This window comes from Bufo gargarizans, chromosome 7, assembly GCF_014858855.1.
Source record: "Bufo gargarizans isolate SCDJY-AF-19 chromosome 7, ASM1485885v1, whole genome shotgun sequence".
In the NCBI taxonomy this organism is placed as follows: Eukaryota; Metazoa; Chordata; class Amphibia; order Anura; family Bufonidae; genus Bufo; species Bufo gargarizans.
Genome location: NC_058086.1, coordinates 124,986,535 through 125,003,836, shown reverse-complemented (window position 1 = coordinate 125,003,836; position 17,302 = coordinate 124,986,535). Strand labels below are relative to the sequence as shown.

The 17,302-nt window shown below is 46.6% G+C and overlaps 1 protein-coding gene across 1 annotated transcript in view; it reads left to right on the top strand.

The window, feature by feature from the left end:
- KCNT2 (potassium sodium-activated channel subfamily T member 2) overlaps window positions 1–17,302 on the top strand; it is a 1,405,312-nt gene that overhangs the window by 273,581 nt on the left and 1,114,429 nt on the right. The gene's annotated exons all lie outside the window — the stretch shown is intronic.

Genomic DNA, 17,302 nt, shown 5'->3' with positions numbered 1-17,302 from the left:
ACTTCCTGTAATAATTGGCAAAGCCCAATAAACGCATCGGCGCCTTCTGATTCTCAGGAAGCTCCCACTCAAGCACAGTGCGGACCTTCTCGGGGTCCATGCTAAAACCAGAAGCGGAGAGAAGAAACCCCAGAAATTGAATTTCTGGAACCGCAAACACACATTTTTCCAGTTTCGCGTATTGTGCTCAGTACTGGAGACCATATCTCCAGAAGGATATTGATATTTTGTAGAGAGTTCATTGAAGAGCTACTAAACTAGTACATGGATTGCAGGATAAAACTTACCAGGAAAGATTAAAGGACCTTAACATGTATAGCTTGGAAGAAAGACGAGACAGAGGGGATATGATAGAAACTTTTAAATACATAAAGGGAATCAACAAGGTAAAAGAGGAGAGAATATTTAAAAGAAGAAAAACTGCTACAAGAAGACATAGTTTTAAATTAGAGGGGCAAAAGTTTAAAAGTAATATCAGGAAGTATTACTTTACTGAGAGAGTAGTGGATGCATGGAATAGCCTTCCTGCAGAAGTGGCAGCTGCAAATACAGTAAAGGAGTTCAAGTATGCATGGGATAGGTATAAGGCCAATCCTTCATATAAGATAGGGACAAGGGCTATTCATAGTATTCAGTATATTGGGCAGACTAGATGGGCCAAATGGTTCTTATCTGCCGACACATTCTATGTTTCTATGTTTCTAGACAGGTAAACAAATTTCCCAAATTTTTCTGTTACATTTTTGGGTGACATTCACCAATTTTTGGCTGTGATATACCCATTCTCTACCTAATTGACAGATTAAATTTTCTGTTACTGTCACGGGGTAGCGTTACGAGTATAAAGAGAGCGGAGGTGCACCCCCTGATCTGCCACCTGGTCCCCTGTCCCTGCCTACTTGCACCACCCGCCCTAGGTTATGGGGCGCAACTGGGCGACAGTCCCTGACCTGAGTAAGTGCAAGCAGAGAGATAGAGACAGCAGGGAAGCAGACAGCCAATGAGATGTAGCACTCGAGCGGACAGAGAGGTGGAACAAGCAAGGTACCACCAAAAATGGAAGGGCGTGGCAGGTCAACTAGCCGGGGTCAGTCCAGGAGGTCACGTCAGTACTAGGGAGGAGACAGAGACAGATCCGAAAGCGGGCCAAGGTCAAAATCCAGGAGGTCACGTCAGTACAAGAGAAGAGGCAAATACAAAATCCAAAAGCAAGCCAAGGTCAAAATCCGAGATGTAGCGTCAAGGTTCAGGAAGCAGGCAGAAGAGGTGTCAGGAAGCAGATCAAGGGTCAAATCCAAGGGTAAGCTTGATAACAATAATAATACACAGCCTAAGGGACCAAAATCACAGGCAACCTGTAGCCAGCAGGTTGCCTGTATTTATAGTGGGGAGTGAGGGTCATGTGACATGGCCAGTGTCACATAACCGATAGACAGACGAGTCGAGCACCGAGTGATCAGCTTGGCACTCAAGGCATACCTAGGAGCAGGGAGCCTCCCAGCCCAAACACAGATCCTCGCTCCCGAAGCTAAGCAGCAGGTCTGGTCTGCGGCTGATAGGAGACCGAGTGTGCCTTTGGCGCCCAGTTACAGTTACATTGTCGGGTGACATTCACCAATTTATAGCTGTGATATACCCCTGCTCTAACTAGTTGACAGGTTAATACATTTCACAAATTTTTCTGTTATATTGTCGTGTGACATTCACCAATTATTGGCTTTGATATACCCCTGCTCTACCTAGTAGACAGGTTAATACATTTCACTAATTTTTCTGTTACATTCTTGGATGACATTTTACCATTTTTTGCATTGAAAAAACCCCTGCTGAGACTGAAATTTTAAAAATCATCTGTTTCATTGGTGGGTGACATTAACCCATTTTTGGCGATGAAAAACCCCTGCTCTGCATAGGTGACGGGGACTAAAATTTCTAAAATTTGTCTTTAATTGGCCCTTTCAATTGTTCCTTCTGCTTTAATAACTTGTCCCACATTTCCGCTCGATCACATTGCAGCCATTGACCTCCTTTGGATGTGGTCTCCCTTTCTCACACTCTCTCTCCAGCATGGAACCCTGATTCGCCGATAACCGTGATCAGCATGGTAGGCATAGAAAAGAACATCGAAAGTTGACAGTGAAGATATCCAATTGGATCATGGACGTCACGGGGACGTGCAATCAAGCAGAAGTTATCTAGAGTTAACAAAGCGGCAGCAGGGCCTCTCCTGTCTAACGTTTCCAAATCCAAAATACCCCAGTGACATTTCCTATAATTTTTTTATTAAACATTCCAATAACAGGGCATCTTAAGAGTCCTGTATTGTTATTTATCGTTACTACCTACCTAGTAAGTCGGGAGTGGGTAATTGCCGTGCGCCCCCTCCTTTCATTCGATCCTTCCGCTTTGACAACTTCTCCCACATTTCCGTTCGATCACATTTCATTTCATACATTGACCTCCCTAGAATGTAGTATGCCTTTCTCACGCTCCCTCTCCGGCGTGGAACCCTGATTCGCCGCTTACCGTGACAAGTTATAATTCCCAATGTTTTGGGAGTACCCTAATTTAAATAAATAAATAAACAAAACCAAAAAGCAGTGTAGGCTACCTCCTTATCCTCCACCGCTGCTTCCACCTACAGCGCCACATCCACCGCCTCCTCAACCTCCTACTCCATATGGACCTCGTCCTCCAAGATCAAGATTATATATTTTTTATTTTTATGTATTTTATGTTATTTGAAGTAATTTCCCTATCCACATTTGTTTGCAGAACACTTGCCATGCTCATAACCACATTGTGCTGCCATTTGAAGCCCTCTAGCCCTTTCCATGACTTTTTTACTGCCATTTTAGTGCTCAAAATTTTGGGTCCCCATTGACTTCAATAGGGTTCAGTTTCGGTGTCAAGTTTGGGTCCTGAACTCAAACTTTTTTGTGAAGTTCGGCCGAACCCGTCAAACCCGAACATCCTGGTGTCCGCTCAACTAATTATCTACCATTCTTCTCTTCAGAGCCTCTCAAGCTCTCTCGTGTTGGAAAGGGACTGTCGGTAGGCAACCATTTTAAGGTCTCTCCAGAGACATTCAATTGGGTTAAAATCAGAGATCTATCTGGGCCACTCAACTTGGCTGTGTGATTAGGTTTATTGTCTTGTTGAAATATAAACCTCCAGCCCAGTCTGAGGACCAGAGCACACTGTATCCAGTTTCCTTCTCCCAACTGCTGAAACCCCCCTCCTCAGAATGATGTTGCCACTACCATGCTTCATTGTAGGCATGTTTTTGGCCAGTGCCTGGTTGCCTCCAGACATCACACTTCGGAATTAAAGTACACAGTTCAATCTTGGTTTCATCAGACCAAAAAAATCTTGCTTCCCCAGTCTGGGAGTCTTTTAGGTACTTTATTGAAAATGTTGTTCAGGTGTTTTTTACTGAGAAGAAGCTTCTTTCTGCCCACTCTGCCATAAAACCCAGATTGAAGGAATTGTGAGATTGAGGATAAGCTCCCATTGTTTGAACACTGTTTGTGTGTGAATTAAATTAAATGTTCTGGACTGATGTTCTGCTGTTTGGCCACAAGATGCTGCTGTTTCCCAGGCACAGCTGACTGCATTTATATTTCCATATTCCTGAGAGGTGTGGTTTGAGAACGTGCTAGAAGAGGCTGCTGCCATCTTAGGATCGAGCTGAGAGCTGATGAACTGTGTGTGAGCAGACAAACTGATGGATCCAGGAGAAAGAGGACCCCCTCAGTGACCACAGCTGCAGCTGAGTGAAGCTGGTCGTTTGTCCAATACCCAGATCCTGTCCAGGGAAAGAAGGATTGTTTCCAGGAAGGCTGACAAGAGCTAAGGAACAAAAGCTGCATACTTTGCGGGACCTCATATTTGCTGGAGAGACTGATTGTTCAGTTCAGAGACATCAATGGATACAGAGCAGACCCAGGTCGGTAAGATCATGCACGCATCTTACTGTAGCCTAGAGACTTAGACCAGGCCTGTAGTTAGTTAGTTAGGGTCTCTGCTTTGTGTCAGGTCTAAATTGTTGCTACTATACTACAAGGACTCCATTACTAAAAGGGACATTGCATATTTGAGAGCTGATATATACCCCCACAAACTCTATCCGGTTCAGAGTTTTGCACAGGATAAATAATCAGGCACGTGCTACCAGAGTAGTTATGGGAGGCGGGAAAATATAGACTACAGTAAGATTTTGAACTGCTGTGTTGCACCACAGGCCAGCCCGTACTAAGCACCCAACCAGTTGTTCGTGTTTGTTTCAGGGTAATAATAGGTACTGCAAGGCAGTTTTAGTTGTGCCCGCCAGTAGGTAAATTACTGCAAAATTCCTGCTGGCATCCATCAGTGGGCGCTGTGCTGTGCAACATAGGGGTCTCACTCAGCCTTTGGGCTGGGTATATGTAAACTTATTTTATGTTCTCAGCATTTGTGGTTTTGTTTGTTATCACATGTTAGTAAAATTCTATTTTTGCAAAAGCTGGTGTCAGAGTTGCTTTCCTCGTTCGTGACTTCGCGGTATCCTGGGGAGCCCACCCCGGTACACAGCTTAAAACTTGGCATAGTCACCAGGATACAGCAACTGTTATGAATGGGAACGTGGTGGGAGACCTTCCCCTGGCGCCAATGGCGCAGATTCAGGACCCAGCTCACGGTGCGCCAGTGCAACGCCAGCTTGCCCCGCCATGCCCGCCCTAGTAGGGTACATCTCCATGTCACCTGCCAAAATTTTACGGTAAAAACATGAAGTTGCAGGACTGGACTGAAAGGGTGCGAAGTGCGGTTAGAATGTGTAACCTGACCCCCGAGCTGTTGGCAGAGGTTGTATTGGGGCTCTAGAGGTCTATAGCGTCTACCTAGGCGCCGTAAAGAGAGAGGAAGAGCACATACCTTTGGCGGTGAGAGTAGTGAGTAGCACCAATGCTACAGGGGACTGGTCGGGTCTGAAGATGCAGAGTCCTTAAAGGATGTGGTCCAGGCCCTGCGGACAGAATTGAGAGAACTGGCTGGAAGTGTCCTAGATGAAGACAGAATCTCCCTGGCCTCTGGAAATTACCCCAGCACCCATTGCCATTCCACCCAGGATAACTCAGGTACGGGGACATGTCAAAAGAGGGTCCCTCTGCTGGCCTTGTCGACAGTACGGCCATGTAGCCATGGAGTGCCCCAAATGGATAAAGTCTGAACCAACGTTAAACTTCCGACCACTGTAGTAGCTGAGCGTCCTGCTGCGGTACACCAGAAGCTAAACCCCATGCATGAGGAACACTACCTGTATGCCAGCAGCCCCATTATGGAAGCCGAGTTGGAAGGTCAAAAGGTACGTTGCGTAGTTGATACAGGGTTGGAGCGCACCTTTAACCCCTTAAGGACACAGCCCTATTTCACCTTAAGGACCAGGCCATTTTTTGCAAATCTGACCACTGTCACTTTAAGTGCTGATAACTTTAAAACGCTTTGACTTACCCAGGCCGTTCTGAGATTGTTTTTTCGTCGCATATTGTACTTCATGACACTGCTAAAATTGGGTCAAAAAAGTTAATTTTTTTGCATAAAAAAATACCATATTTACCAAAAATTTTGAAAAATTTGCAAATTTCAAAGTTTCAGTTTCTCTACTTCTGTAATACATAGTAATACCCCCAAAAATTGTGATGACTTTACATTCCCCATATGTCTACTTCATGTTTGTAGCATTTTGGGAATGATATTTTATTTTTTGGGGATGTTACAAGGCTTAGAAGTTTAGAAGCAAATTTTGAAATTTTCAGAAATCTTCAAAATCCCACTTTTTATGGACCAGTTCAGGTTTGAAGTCACTTTGTGAGGCTTACATAATAGAAACCACCCAAAAATGACCCCATTCTAGAAACTACACCCCTCAAGGTATTCAAAACTGTTTTTACAAACTTTGTTAACCCTTTAGGTCTTCCACAACACTTCATGGCAAATGGACATACATTTTTAGAATTTAGATTTTTTGGAAAATTTTCCAATATAATCAATTTTTTCCTGGAAAAAAACAAGGGTTAACTGCCAAACAAAACTCAAAATGGGTTGCCCTGATTCTGTAGTTTGCAGAAACACCCCATATGTGGTCGTAAACTACTGTTTGGCCAAACGGGAGCATGTAGAAAGAGGGGAACGCCATATGGGTTTTGGAAGGCAGATTTTGCAGGACTGGTTTTGTTTATACCATGTCCCATTTGAAGCCCCCTGTTGCACCCCTAGAATAGAAATTTCAAAAAAGTGACTCCATCTAAGAAAGTACACCCCTCAAGGTATTCAAAACTGGGTTTACAAACTTTGTTAACCCTTTAGGTGTTCCACAAGAGTTATTGGCAGATGGAGAAACAATTTAGAAATTTCTATTTTTTGGAAAATTTTCCAATATAATCAATTTTTTCCAGGAGTAAAACAAGGGTTAACTGCCAAACAAAACTCAAAATGGGTTGCCCTGATTCTGTAGTTTGCAAAAACACCCCATATGTGGTCGTAAACTACTGTTTGGCCGAACGGGAGGACATAGAAGGAGGGGAACACCATATGGGTTTTGGAAGGCAGATTTGGCAGGACTGGTTTTGTTTATACCATGTCCCATTTGAAGCCCCCTGTTGCACCCCTAGAATAGAAATTTCAAAAAAGTGACTCCATCTAAGAAAGTACACCCCTCAAGGTATTCAAAACTGGGTTTACAAACTTTGTTAACCCTTTAGGTGTTCCACAAGAGTTATTGGCAGATGGAGAAACAATTTAGAAATTTCTATTTTTTGGAAAATTTTCCAATATAATCAATTTTTTCCAGGAGTAAAACAAGGGTTAACTGCCAAACAAAACTCAAAATGGGTTGCCCTGATTCTGTAGTTTGCAAAAACACCCCATATGTGGTCGTAAACTACTGTTTGGCCGAACGGGAGGACATAGAAGGAGGGGAACACCATATGGGTTTTGGAAGGCAGATTTGGCAGGACTGGTTTTGTTTATACCATGTCCCATTTGAAGCCCCCTGTTGCACCCCTAGAATAGAAATTTCAAAAAAGTGACTCCATCTAAGAAAGTACACCCCTCAAGGTATTCAAAACTGGGTTTACAAACTTTGTTAACCCTTTAGGTGTTCCACAAGAGTTAATGGCAGATGGAGAAACAATTTAGAAATTTCTATTTTTTGGAAAATTTTCCATTTTAACCCTTACTTTATTACTGAAAAAAATGGGTTAACAGCCAAACAAAACTCAAAATGGGTTGCCCTGATTCTGTAGTTTGCAGAAACACCCCAAATGTGGTCGTAAAATACTATTTGGCTAAACGGCAGGACATAGAAGAAGGGGAACGCCATACGGTTTTTGGAAGGCAGATTTTGCTGGACTGGTTTATTTACACCATGTACCCTTTCAAGCCCCCTGATGTACCCCTAGAGTAGAAACTCCATAAAAGTGACCCCATCTAGGAAACTATGGGATAAGGTGGTTGTTGTTTTGGTACTATTTTAGGGGTAAATATGATTTTTGGTTGCTCTATATTACACTTTTTTGAGGCAAGGTAACAAAAAAATAAAATTCTAAAATTTTTCTACATTTGCTATTTAGTTTTGTGGAACACCTAAAGGGTTAACAAAGTTTATAAAGTAACTTTTGAATACCTTGAGGGGTGTAGTTTCTTAGATGGGGTCACTTTTTTGGAGTTTCTAGTCTAGGCTACATCAGGGGGGGCTTCTAATGGGACATGGTGTAAAAAAAAAAAACTGTCCATCAAAATCTGCCTTCCAGAAACCATATGGAGTTCCCTTCGTTCTATGCCCTGCCGTGCGGCTATATAGCCATTTACGACCACATATGGGGTGTTTCTGCAAACTACAGAATCAGGGCCATAAATATTGAGTTTTTTTTGGCTGTTAACCCTTGCTTTATTACTGGAAAAAAAGGATTCAAATGGAAATTTTGCCCAAAAATGGGTGTTTTGGCACCGTTTTTATTTTATATTTTTAACACCGTTCATCCGAGGGGTTTGGTCAAATGTTATTTTTATAGCGACGACTTTTACGCACGCGACGATGCCCAATATGTATGGCTCTCAGACTTTGGAGACACTAAGCAGGCATCCTAAAACTGCGGCCCTCCAGATGTTGTAAATCTACAATTCCCACCATGCCCTGCTGATGGCTGTAGGTTGTCTGGGCATGCTGGGAGTTATAGTTTTACAACATCTGGAGGGCCGCAGTTTGAGGATGCCTGCACTAAAACTAATATTTTTTTGGGGAAAAAAAATTGTTTCTGTGTCTCCAAAGTCTGAGAGACATAGTGTTTTATGTTCTCTAGGGGACTGTTGGAGATTATAAAAATTTAGTACTCCATGGAAGTGTGATACTCCCTGAAGCAATCGATAACGCAGAGGCCCGGATGATCGGGGCAAGTGTCACACTGAGTAGTGGTGTCCTTCCGTATCCCCCTCTTGTGACACACTCTGCATCTTTTTTGGGTTCGTCCCTTCTTTCCAGTATGGGGGACCACACCTGGAAAGTGTTGGCCAGGGACGATCCGGGCGCCTCCAGTTCCCGAGGTACTCCGGCCTGCTCTTTCCCGGTCCGAAAAGATCAGGTCTTTGAGGACTGCCTCATAGAATTGGAGGAATGTCCCTGTGCTGCCAGCGCTTCGGGATAGTACAAAAGAGTTGTACATGGCAACCTGCACCATGTAGACCGCAACTTTTTTGTACCATGCCCGGGTTTTGCGCATGGCATTATATGGCTTGAGGACTTGATCAGAGAGATCAACTCCTCCCATATACCGATTGTAGGCGACGATACAATCGGGCTTGAGGACCGTTGCCGTGGTACCTCGCACAGAGACTGGGGTGGTGCTGTTACCGTGGATTGTGGACAGCATAAGGACATCCCTCTTGTCCTTATACCTGACCAGCAACAGGCTTCCACTGGTAAGGGCACGGGTCTCACCCCTGGGGATAGGTACCTGGAGGGGGTGGGCAGGGAGGCCGCGTTGATTTTTCCGCACGGTCCCACAAGCGAACGTGGATCTGGCGGCAAGGGACCTGAACAAGGGAATGCTGGTATAAAAGTTGTCCACGTACAAGTGGTAACCCTTATCCAGCAGTGGGTACATAAGGTCCCACACGAGTTTCCCGGTAACACCCAGAGTGGGGGGACATTCTGGTGGTTGAATCCGGGAATCTCGCCCCTCGTACACACGAAATTTGTAAGTGTACCCTGAGGTACTCTCACAAATTTTGTATAGCTTCACGCCATACCTCGCCCGCTTTGTGGGAATGTATTGGCGGAAACTGAGTCTCCCCTTGAACGCAACGAGAGACTCATCAACCGCGACCTCCCTTCCAGGTACGTAGGCCTGCTGAAATGTGGCCCCAAAGTGATCGATGACCGGCCGTATCTTGTACAGCCGGTCATAGGCAGGATCACTTTGGGGGGGACATGCTGCATTATCGGAATAATGCAGACATTTCCGGATGGCCTCAAACCGGGAGCGTGTCATGGCCGTACTGTACAGTGGGGTCTGGTATAGGACGTCCCCACTCCAGTACAGCCTGACACTGGGTTTTTGCACTAGACCCATATGCAGCACGAGGCCCCAAAATGTCCTCATCTCGGCTGCACTGACCGGCGTCCAGCCACCGGGTCTAGCCAAAAATGAGCCCGGGTTTTGAGCGACGAACTGTTGGGCGTACAGATTCGTCTGCTCCACCATCAGATTCACCAGTGGGTTACTGAAAAAAAAACTAAAAAAGTCTATTTCAGTAAACCCCACTGTGGGAATCTGGATTCCAGGATTGCCAGCGAAATCCGGAATCTCAGGCTCAAAGTCCACTGGGGGACACCAGCTAAGTTCATCGGCAGGGGGCTCCGGTGAACTTATTTGGTGGGCCGGGAAACCAGTACGAACCCCAGGGCGGCTCGTACTAGGGTGGGCCACAGGATCCCTAGCATGTGTGGCCCCTGGCTCCGCCTGGCGGCGTCTCCGCTGCCTTGGTGGCTCATCGTCATCCGATGATGATGAGGAGGATGCGGATGACAAAAGGAACGTGGGGTCATCCTCATCCTCACTGGGGCTCTCAGAGTCGGAGGCAATCTGGGCATATGCCTCCTCGGCCGAGAACACCCGGCGGACCATGGGTGTGTGTGTGTGCGTGTGTATGTGCGTGCGTGTAAACCTTTATTCTATGTGCGTGTGTGTGGGTGCACGGGTGTTCACGTACTAAAAAGTCCAGGCAAAAAAAATGGGCAAGTGTTAGAAAAAAAAAAAAAAAGTTCAAACTTGCTGATCAGCGGTTCAACGCTGATCAGCGGTCGGTGGGGTGGTGGGGCGGGCGATGCGCTAACAGTGGACGGACGCTAAAAAGTGCCGGCCAGTCAGCGCACGCAGAAAAAAAAAGTGGTGGTGGGGGAAGGGTCTGGTGAGGGGAGGGGGGGTCTGGGGGGGGGGTGCTGGTGGTGGGGGGGATGCGGGGGGGGGCAAGTGGCAGGGGGGTCTGGGGTCTGGTAGCTGAAAAAAAAAAAGTTTGGAATAAATGTGCTTTTTTTTTTCCTAACTTTTCCCTTCTATCCCTGCCTAAAGGTGCCTCTCCCTCACTGACCCTAACCTACCTGGGTGGCGATGGGTGCAGGAGGGTGATGGATGCCGATTAGGGGGACACAGGAGCTGGTGCTGGACGATGCTGCACGGTCAGGGTGCTGGACAGGAAGAGGAGGGGAGAGAGGAGCGCAGGAAGTTTGAATCTCGCGCCTCTCTCCCCTGCACCAATCAGCACCCTGGACAGCGGCGTTCAGCACCAGGGCCAGCTCCGCCTCTGCAAATCCTCGGACTGCGATTGGTGGTGTAAAATTACGCCACCGATCGCAGTCTTTTTCCGGTTCATCGGGTCACAGGACACCCGAATGGACCGGAAACGCAGAAAACCGCAGGTCTGAATTGACCTGCGGTTTTCTGCGATCGTCGATGCGGGGGGGTCAAATGACCCCCCCCTGCATTGTTACAGGATGCCGGCTGAATGATTTCAGCTGGCATCCCGTTCCGATTAACCCCCGCGGCGCCGGCATCGCTATTTAAAGCCATGACGTACCGGTACGTCATGTGTCCTTAAGGACTCGGGAAACATGCCGTACCGGTACGTCATGTGTCCTTAAGGGGTTAAGCATCTTGAGTTCTTCAAAAGACACTTTGTACATATGATGGAACCAGAAGACAGGAGCGTCATCAGGCTGACGGCTGCCAACAACAAAGAGATGGACGTCCGAGGGATAGTCTGGATACGGATCCATCTATTTAGGCAAGACATTGGCAAGAAGGGGGTCGTGCTGGTGGACCATTCGTCCCAGAAAGGAATGGACGTGACACTAGGTCTGAATGTGCTGAGAGACCTAGACCATCAACTCTATGCCAAAGAAGGGCTGAAGTATTGGCAATGGTCCACCATGCACCAGCCAACTCAGAAGGTTTTATAGCAAATGGTGAGAAGCTGTAAAGTGCAGAAGAGCAACATGTCCATTTGGCCCATTGGACATGTGAAGGTGCAGCGGAGGACCCAGATAAAGATCCCACCTCGACAAGAACAAATCTTGACTCTGCCAGTAGGGGCTGGATGACAACTGAATGGACTGGAGGTCCTGATCGAGCCCACTTACCAAGAGGAAGCGCAGACTTGTCCACTGGTAGCCCGGGCCCTCACTATTCTGAAGGATGGATGTGTGCCCGTACGCCATCTCAATGTTAAAGACTGCGAATTAACTGTTCCTGGGAAAAGCTTGCTGGCAAATGTTTTCGTGCCCGAAGGGGACATCCTTTGACGAAGGGGCTTCACACTACAGCCGGATAGGAGATCAGCCTAGTTCATCAAAGGGAGACCCCAACAGCGGAGTGGAACGGTTGAGTGATCATGGCCCGGACGGGGGGAACTGCAAGACCCTGACTCCAGGACAACAGAAGTCTTTGGAAAAAAACGTTTGCGAATTTTAGGAGGCGTTCTCAAGACATGATGAGGACTTTTGGTTTGCTTACGCAATCAAGCGCAAAATTATTGGAAGCTGAATGCCCAGACCATCCAGGATGCCTACCTCCTTCCGTGAATTGAAGAGTCATTATCCGTCCTGAGTCATGTAAAGTTGTTCTGGACTCTTGACCAGACCAAATGCATTGGCAGGTACCGGTGGCCAAGAGGGACAAAGCGAAGACGGCCTTCATCCTACCTATAGGAATCTACGAGTTCAACCAGATGCTATTTGGCCTTTCCAATTCCCCGGGAACATTCCAACAGTTAATGGAGCACTGTCTGGGAAATCTCAACTTTGAGTTGCTATTAATATACCTGGATGACATAGTAGTGTTTGGGGCCTCCTTTTAAGATCACCATCAAAAGCTGCAACAGGTGCTAAGACGGCTGTGAGACCATGGGTTCAAGATCAAGCCCAAGAAGTGAAAACTGTTTCGACAGCAGATAGAGTATATTTTACATTCTGTCACCCAGGAGGGGGTAAAGCCGGCTACCAGCAATGTGGAGGCTGTCCAGAAGTGTCCCCAGTCGAGTACACTACGAGATTAACGGGCGTTCGTGGGACTGGCCGGCTACTACACAAGGTTTATACCCAAATTCGCTCATTTGGTGGGCCCATTAAATGAGTTATTAAGGGGCACTGTGGTGGTCCCGAAGAATCGTCACATCAAATGGGGACCCTGGCAACAAGAGGGCTTTGAAACATTGAAAGGGGCGCTGACGAGTGCCCCGATTCTGGCTTATGCACAATTCGACAACCCATTCCTGCTGTACACTACCGGAAGTCTAAATGGTCTGGGGGGGTATTATCCCAAGTCCAATATGGACATGAGAGAGTCATTGCCTATGTCAGCCGGTCTCTGAGGGAGTCAGAGCCCAGCCCTGATGACTATAGCTCCTTTAAACTGGAATTACTGGAACTGGTGTGGGCCATGACCGAAAGGTTTCCAGAGTACCTGACAGGTGCAGAGGTGACTGTGATGATGAACAACAACACGTTAGCAGATCTGGAGAATGCCAAGCTTGGTGCGCTAGAGCAGAGGTGGTTGGCTCGCCTCTTTAAGTACCATTACTGCATCAAGTTCCAGTCAGGTAGGGAGATTGGCAATGCCGATGCACTCTCCCGAGTCCCTGTAGGGTTGTTGAATCAGAGTACCAATGAATAGCTAGAGAACACTGAAACTCCTGACCTTGGTCGATTACCCATGTTCCAGGATGTGGAACATTCAAGTGGGGTGGCATCTGGGATGTCCATGGTGTTGGGACCGGTTGACAGATTGTTATCTCCATGTTGTTGGGACCGGAGGCTGCCATGTCATTGGGACCGGAGTAGCACCCATTTCAGGAGCAAAAAAAATGTTCAAGTGGTTCCAACGACTGGTAGACTGTCCAGATCTGGCATACATGGTGGCTGAGGCATGTCTTAAGTGTCGGCCCTGTGGCTGAATAAGAGTTCTGAACAACGAGCTCCTGTCCAGGCCATCCAGACCTCAGCGCCACTAGAGCTCCTTATGATCGATTACGTACAGATTGGGTACTCTACCTCGGGACACTCATTCTTTTTAGTCATGACAGATCATCTCAAAAAGTATGCAGTGGCTGTACCCACCTGAGACAATATGGCAGAGTCGGCTGCTGAAGCGGTCTGCAAACACTTTATACAGGTGTTTGGGTGTCCACAGAGGATACATTTGGACCAAGGGAATGTTTTTAGGGTACTCTAGTGAATGAGTTGTACCATCTGTATGGGATTGAACATTCCCACACCACCCCGTATCATCCCCAGGGAAATGGGGGGATGCTATGGAATCTGAAGGACAGCCAAAAGGCTCGGTGGCCCGAGTACCTACCTGAATTGATGTGGGCCTATAGCAACAGAGTACACAGTATCACCAGGTACTCCCCCCATATGCTCATGTTTGGGAGAGCCAGATGCGAGATTGAGGATCTCCATATGCCGAATTCGATGGAGCTACCACTGAGAAATACCACCGCATGGGTGCAAGAGCACGGAGGAGGAGTGGTGGGTTGCCCCTGCCATGGTACCTACCAAGGCACCACCCGTGGCAAGTTTTCCACCCAGGAAAGTGTTGAGTGGTCAGCAGCCTCTCTCCCATTAAATGTGCCTGATTTCCCTAGTGCTTCTGAGCCTGTCATTCTACGTAGGACAATGAACCCAATGCTGGTGTGACCTCACAACACTATGCCCAGGATAAGTTTGTATGGGGAGAGTCGCTTAGGAAACAACCTCTAGTGGGGTGGCATGAGAGATGTGGATTGAGAACTTGCTAGAAAAAGCTGCAGCCATTAACTGTGTGTGAGCAGACAAACTGATGGATCCAGGAGAAAGAGGACCCCCTCAGTGACCACAGCTGTAGCTGCGTTAAGCTGATCATGTGTCCAAGACCCAGATCCTGTCCAGGGAAAGAAGGATTGTTTCCAGGAAGGCTGACAAGAACTAAGGAACAAAAGCTGCATACTCTGCGGGACCTCATGTTTGCTGGAGAGACTGGTTGTTCAGTTCAGAGACATCAGTGAATACAGAGCAGACGCGGGTCGGTAAGATCGTGCATACATCTCACTGCAGTTTGAGACCTAGAGAGTTAGACCAGGCCTATAGTTACTTACTTAGGGCCTCTGCTTTGTGTCAGATTTAAAGTGCTGCTACTATACTACAAGGACTCCATTACTAAAAGGGACATTGCACATTTGAGAGCTGATGAATACCCTCACAAACTATATCCAGTTCAGCGTTTTGCACAGGATAAATAATCAGGCACGTGCTACCGGACTTGTTATGGGAGGGGGAATAATATAGAGCACAACAAGATTATGAACTGCTGTGTTGCACCACAGGCCAGTCCATACCTAGCACCCAACTAATTGTTTGTATTTGTTTTTTGGGTAATTATAGGTACGGCAAGGCATTTTTAGGTGTGCCTGCCAGTAGGTAAATTCCTGCAAAATTCCCGCCGGCATCCATCATGAGGAGCCGTGCTGTGCAACCAAGGGTCTCAGCCTTTAGGCTGGGTGTATGCAAACTTATATTATGTTATGTTCTCAGCATTTGTGGTTGTGTTTATTATCACATGTTAATAAAATTCAGTTTTTGCAAAAGCTGGTGTCAGAGTTGTTTTCCTCATTTGTAACTTCGCTGTATCCTACACAGATAACAGAATGTTGCAGTAATGTTTGACCTTCTGGAAGTTTTCTCCCATCTGCATACACACTTTTTGGAGTTCAGCCAGAGTGATTTAGTAAGTTCTTGGTCACCTGTCTTATCAAGACCCTTTTCATCCCGATTACAGATGATGCAGGGTTAGCACTCCAGCTCTTAACTCAAATTTCTTAACTCATTGCATTATCTTGAAACAAAAGTCATTGAAAAGCAATTGAAGGTGTCTGCTTAGATTAGATAACACAACTCAGAAATCTCAGAAAACAGGAGTGTTAACTGAACTCCATCCATACTTCGTTTGGAGAGGTGGCCAGCTCTAGGAAGAGTCCTAGTTGTAACAAAAGTTTTCCATTATAGAATTATGGAGGCTACTGTGCTCTTGGGAACTTTCAGTGCACAAGGCTTTTTTGTACCCAACTATAGATCTGTTAATCTACAAGATCATGTTTCTGGCTCTACATGCTCTTTTTTCCATATTATGGCTTGTTTCTTGCTTTGATATGCATTGTCAGCTGTGAGATCTTATACAGTCAGGGTATATATTTCCAAAACATGTCCAATTAACTGAATTCACCACAGGTGGAATCCAATCAAGATCAAGTTTATCAAAAGAACGTACTCATTAAGGGGGACTGAATGCAGACTGATGGGGTAAGACTAAAATTTTAGTGCAAGGCCACAACTTAACCAAATATGAAAAAAGCAAAAGGGTCTGAAGACTTTGCTGAATGCACTGTATGAGTTGTTAGTAGAGTTGAGCGAACACCTGGATGTTCGGGTTCGAGAAGTTCGGCCGAACATCCCGGAAATGTTCGGGTTCGGGATCCGAACCCGATCCGAACTTCGTCCCGAACCCGAACCCCATTGAAGTCAATGGGGACCCGAACTTTTCGGCACTAAAACGGCTGTAAAACAGCCCAGGAAAGGGCTAGAGGGCTGCAAAAGGCAGCAACATGTAGGTAAATCCCCTGCAAACAAATGTGGATAGGGAAATTAATTAAAATAAAAATTAAATAAATAAAAATTAACCAAAATCAATTGGAGAGAGGTTCCATAGCAGAGAATCTGGCTTCCCGTCACCCACCACTGGAACAGTCCATTCTCAGATATTTAGGCCCCGGCACCCAGGCAGAGGAGAGAGGTCCCGTAACAGAGAATCTGTCTTCATGTCAGCAGAGAATTAGTCTGCATGTCATAGCAGAGAATGAGGCTTCACGTCAGCCACCACTGCAACAGTCCATTGGCATATATTTAGGCCTAGCACACAGGCAGAGGAGAGAGGTCCCGTAACAGAGAATCTGGCTTCATGTCAGCAGAGAATCAGTCTGCATGTCATAGCAGAGAATGAGGCTTCACGTCAGCCACCACTGCAACAGTCCATTGGCATATATTTAGGCCCAGCACACACACAGGCAGAGGAGAGAGGTCCCGTAACAGAGAATCTGTCTTCATGTCAGCAGAGAATTAGTCTGCATGTCATAGCAGAGAATGAGGCTTCACGTCACCCACCACTGCAACAGTCCATTGGCATATATTTAGGCCTAGCACACAGGCAGAGCAGAGAGGTCCCGTAACAGACAATCTGGCTTCATGACAGCAGAGAATCAGTCTGCATGTCATAGCAGAGAATGAGGCTTCACGTCACCCACCACTGCAACAGTCCATTGGCATATATTTAGGCCTAGCACACAGGCAGAGGAGAGAGGTCCCGTAACAGAGAATCTGTCTTCATGTCAGCAGAGAATCAGTCTGCATGTCATAGCAGAGAATGAGGCTTCACGTCAGCCACCACTGCAACAGTCCATTGGCATATATTTAGGCCCAGCACCCAGGCAGAGGAGGGAGGTCCCGTAACAGAGAATCTGTCTTCATGTCAGCAGAGAATTAGTCTGCATGTCATAGCAGAGAATGAGGCTTCACGTCAGCCACCACTGCAACAGTCCATTGGCATATATTTAGGCCCAGCACACACACAGGCAGAGGAGAGAGGTCCCGTAACAGAGAATCTGGCTTCATGTCAGCAGAGAATCAGTCTGCATGTCATAGCAGAGAATGAGGCTTCACGTCAGCCACCACTGCAACAGT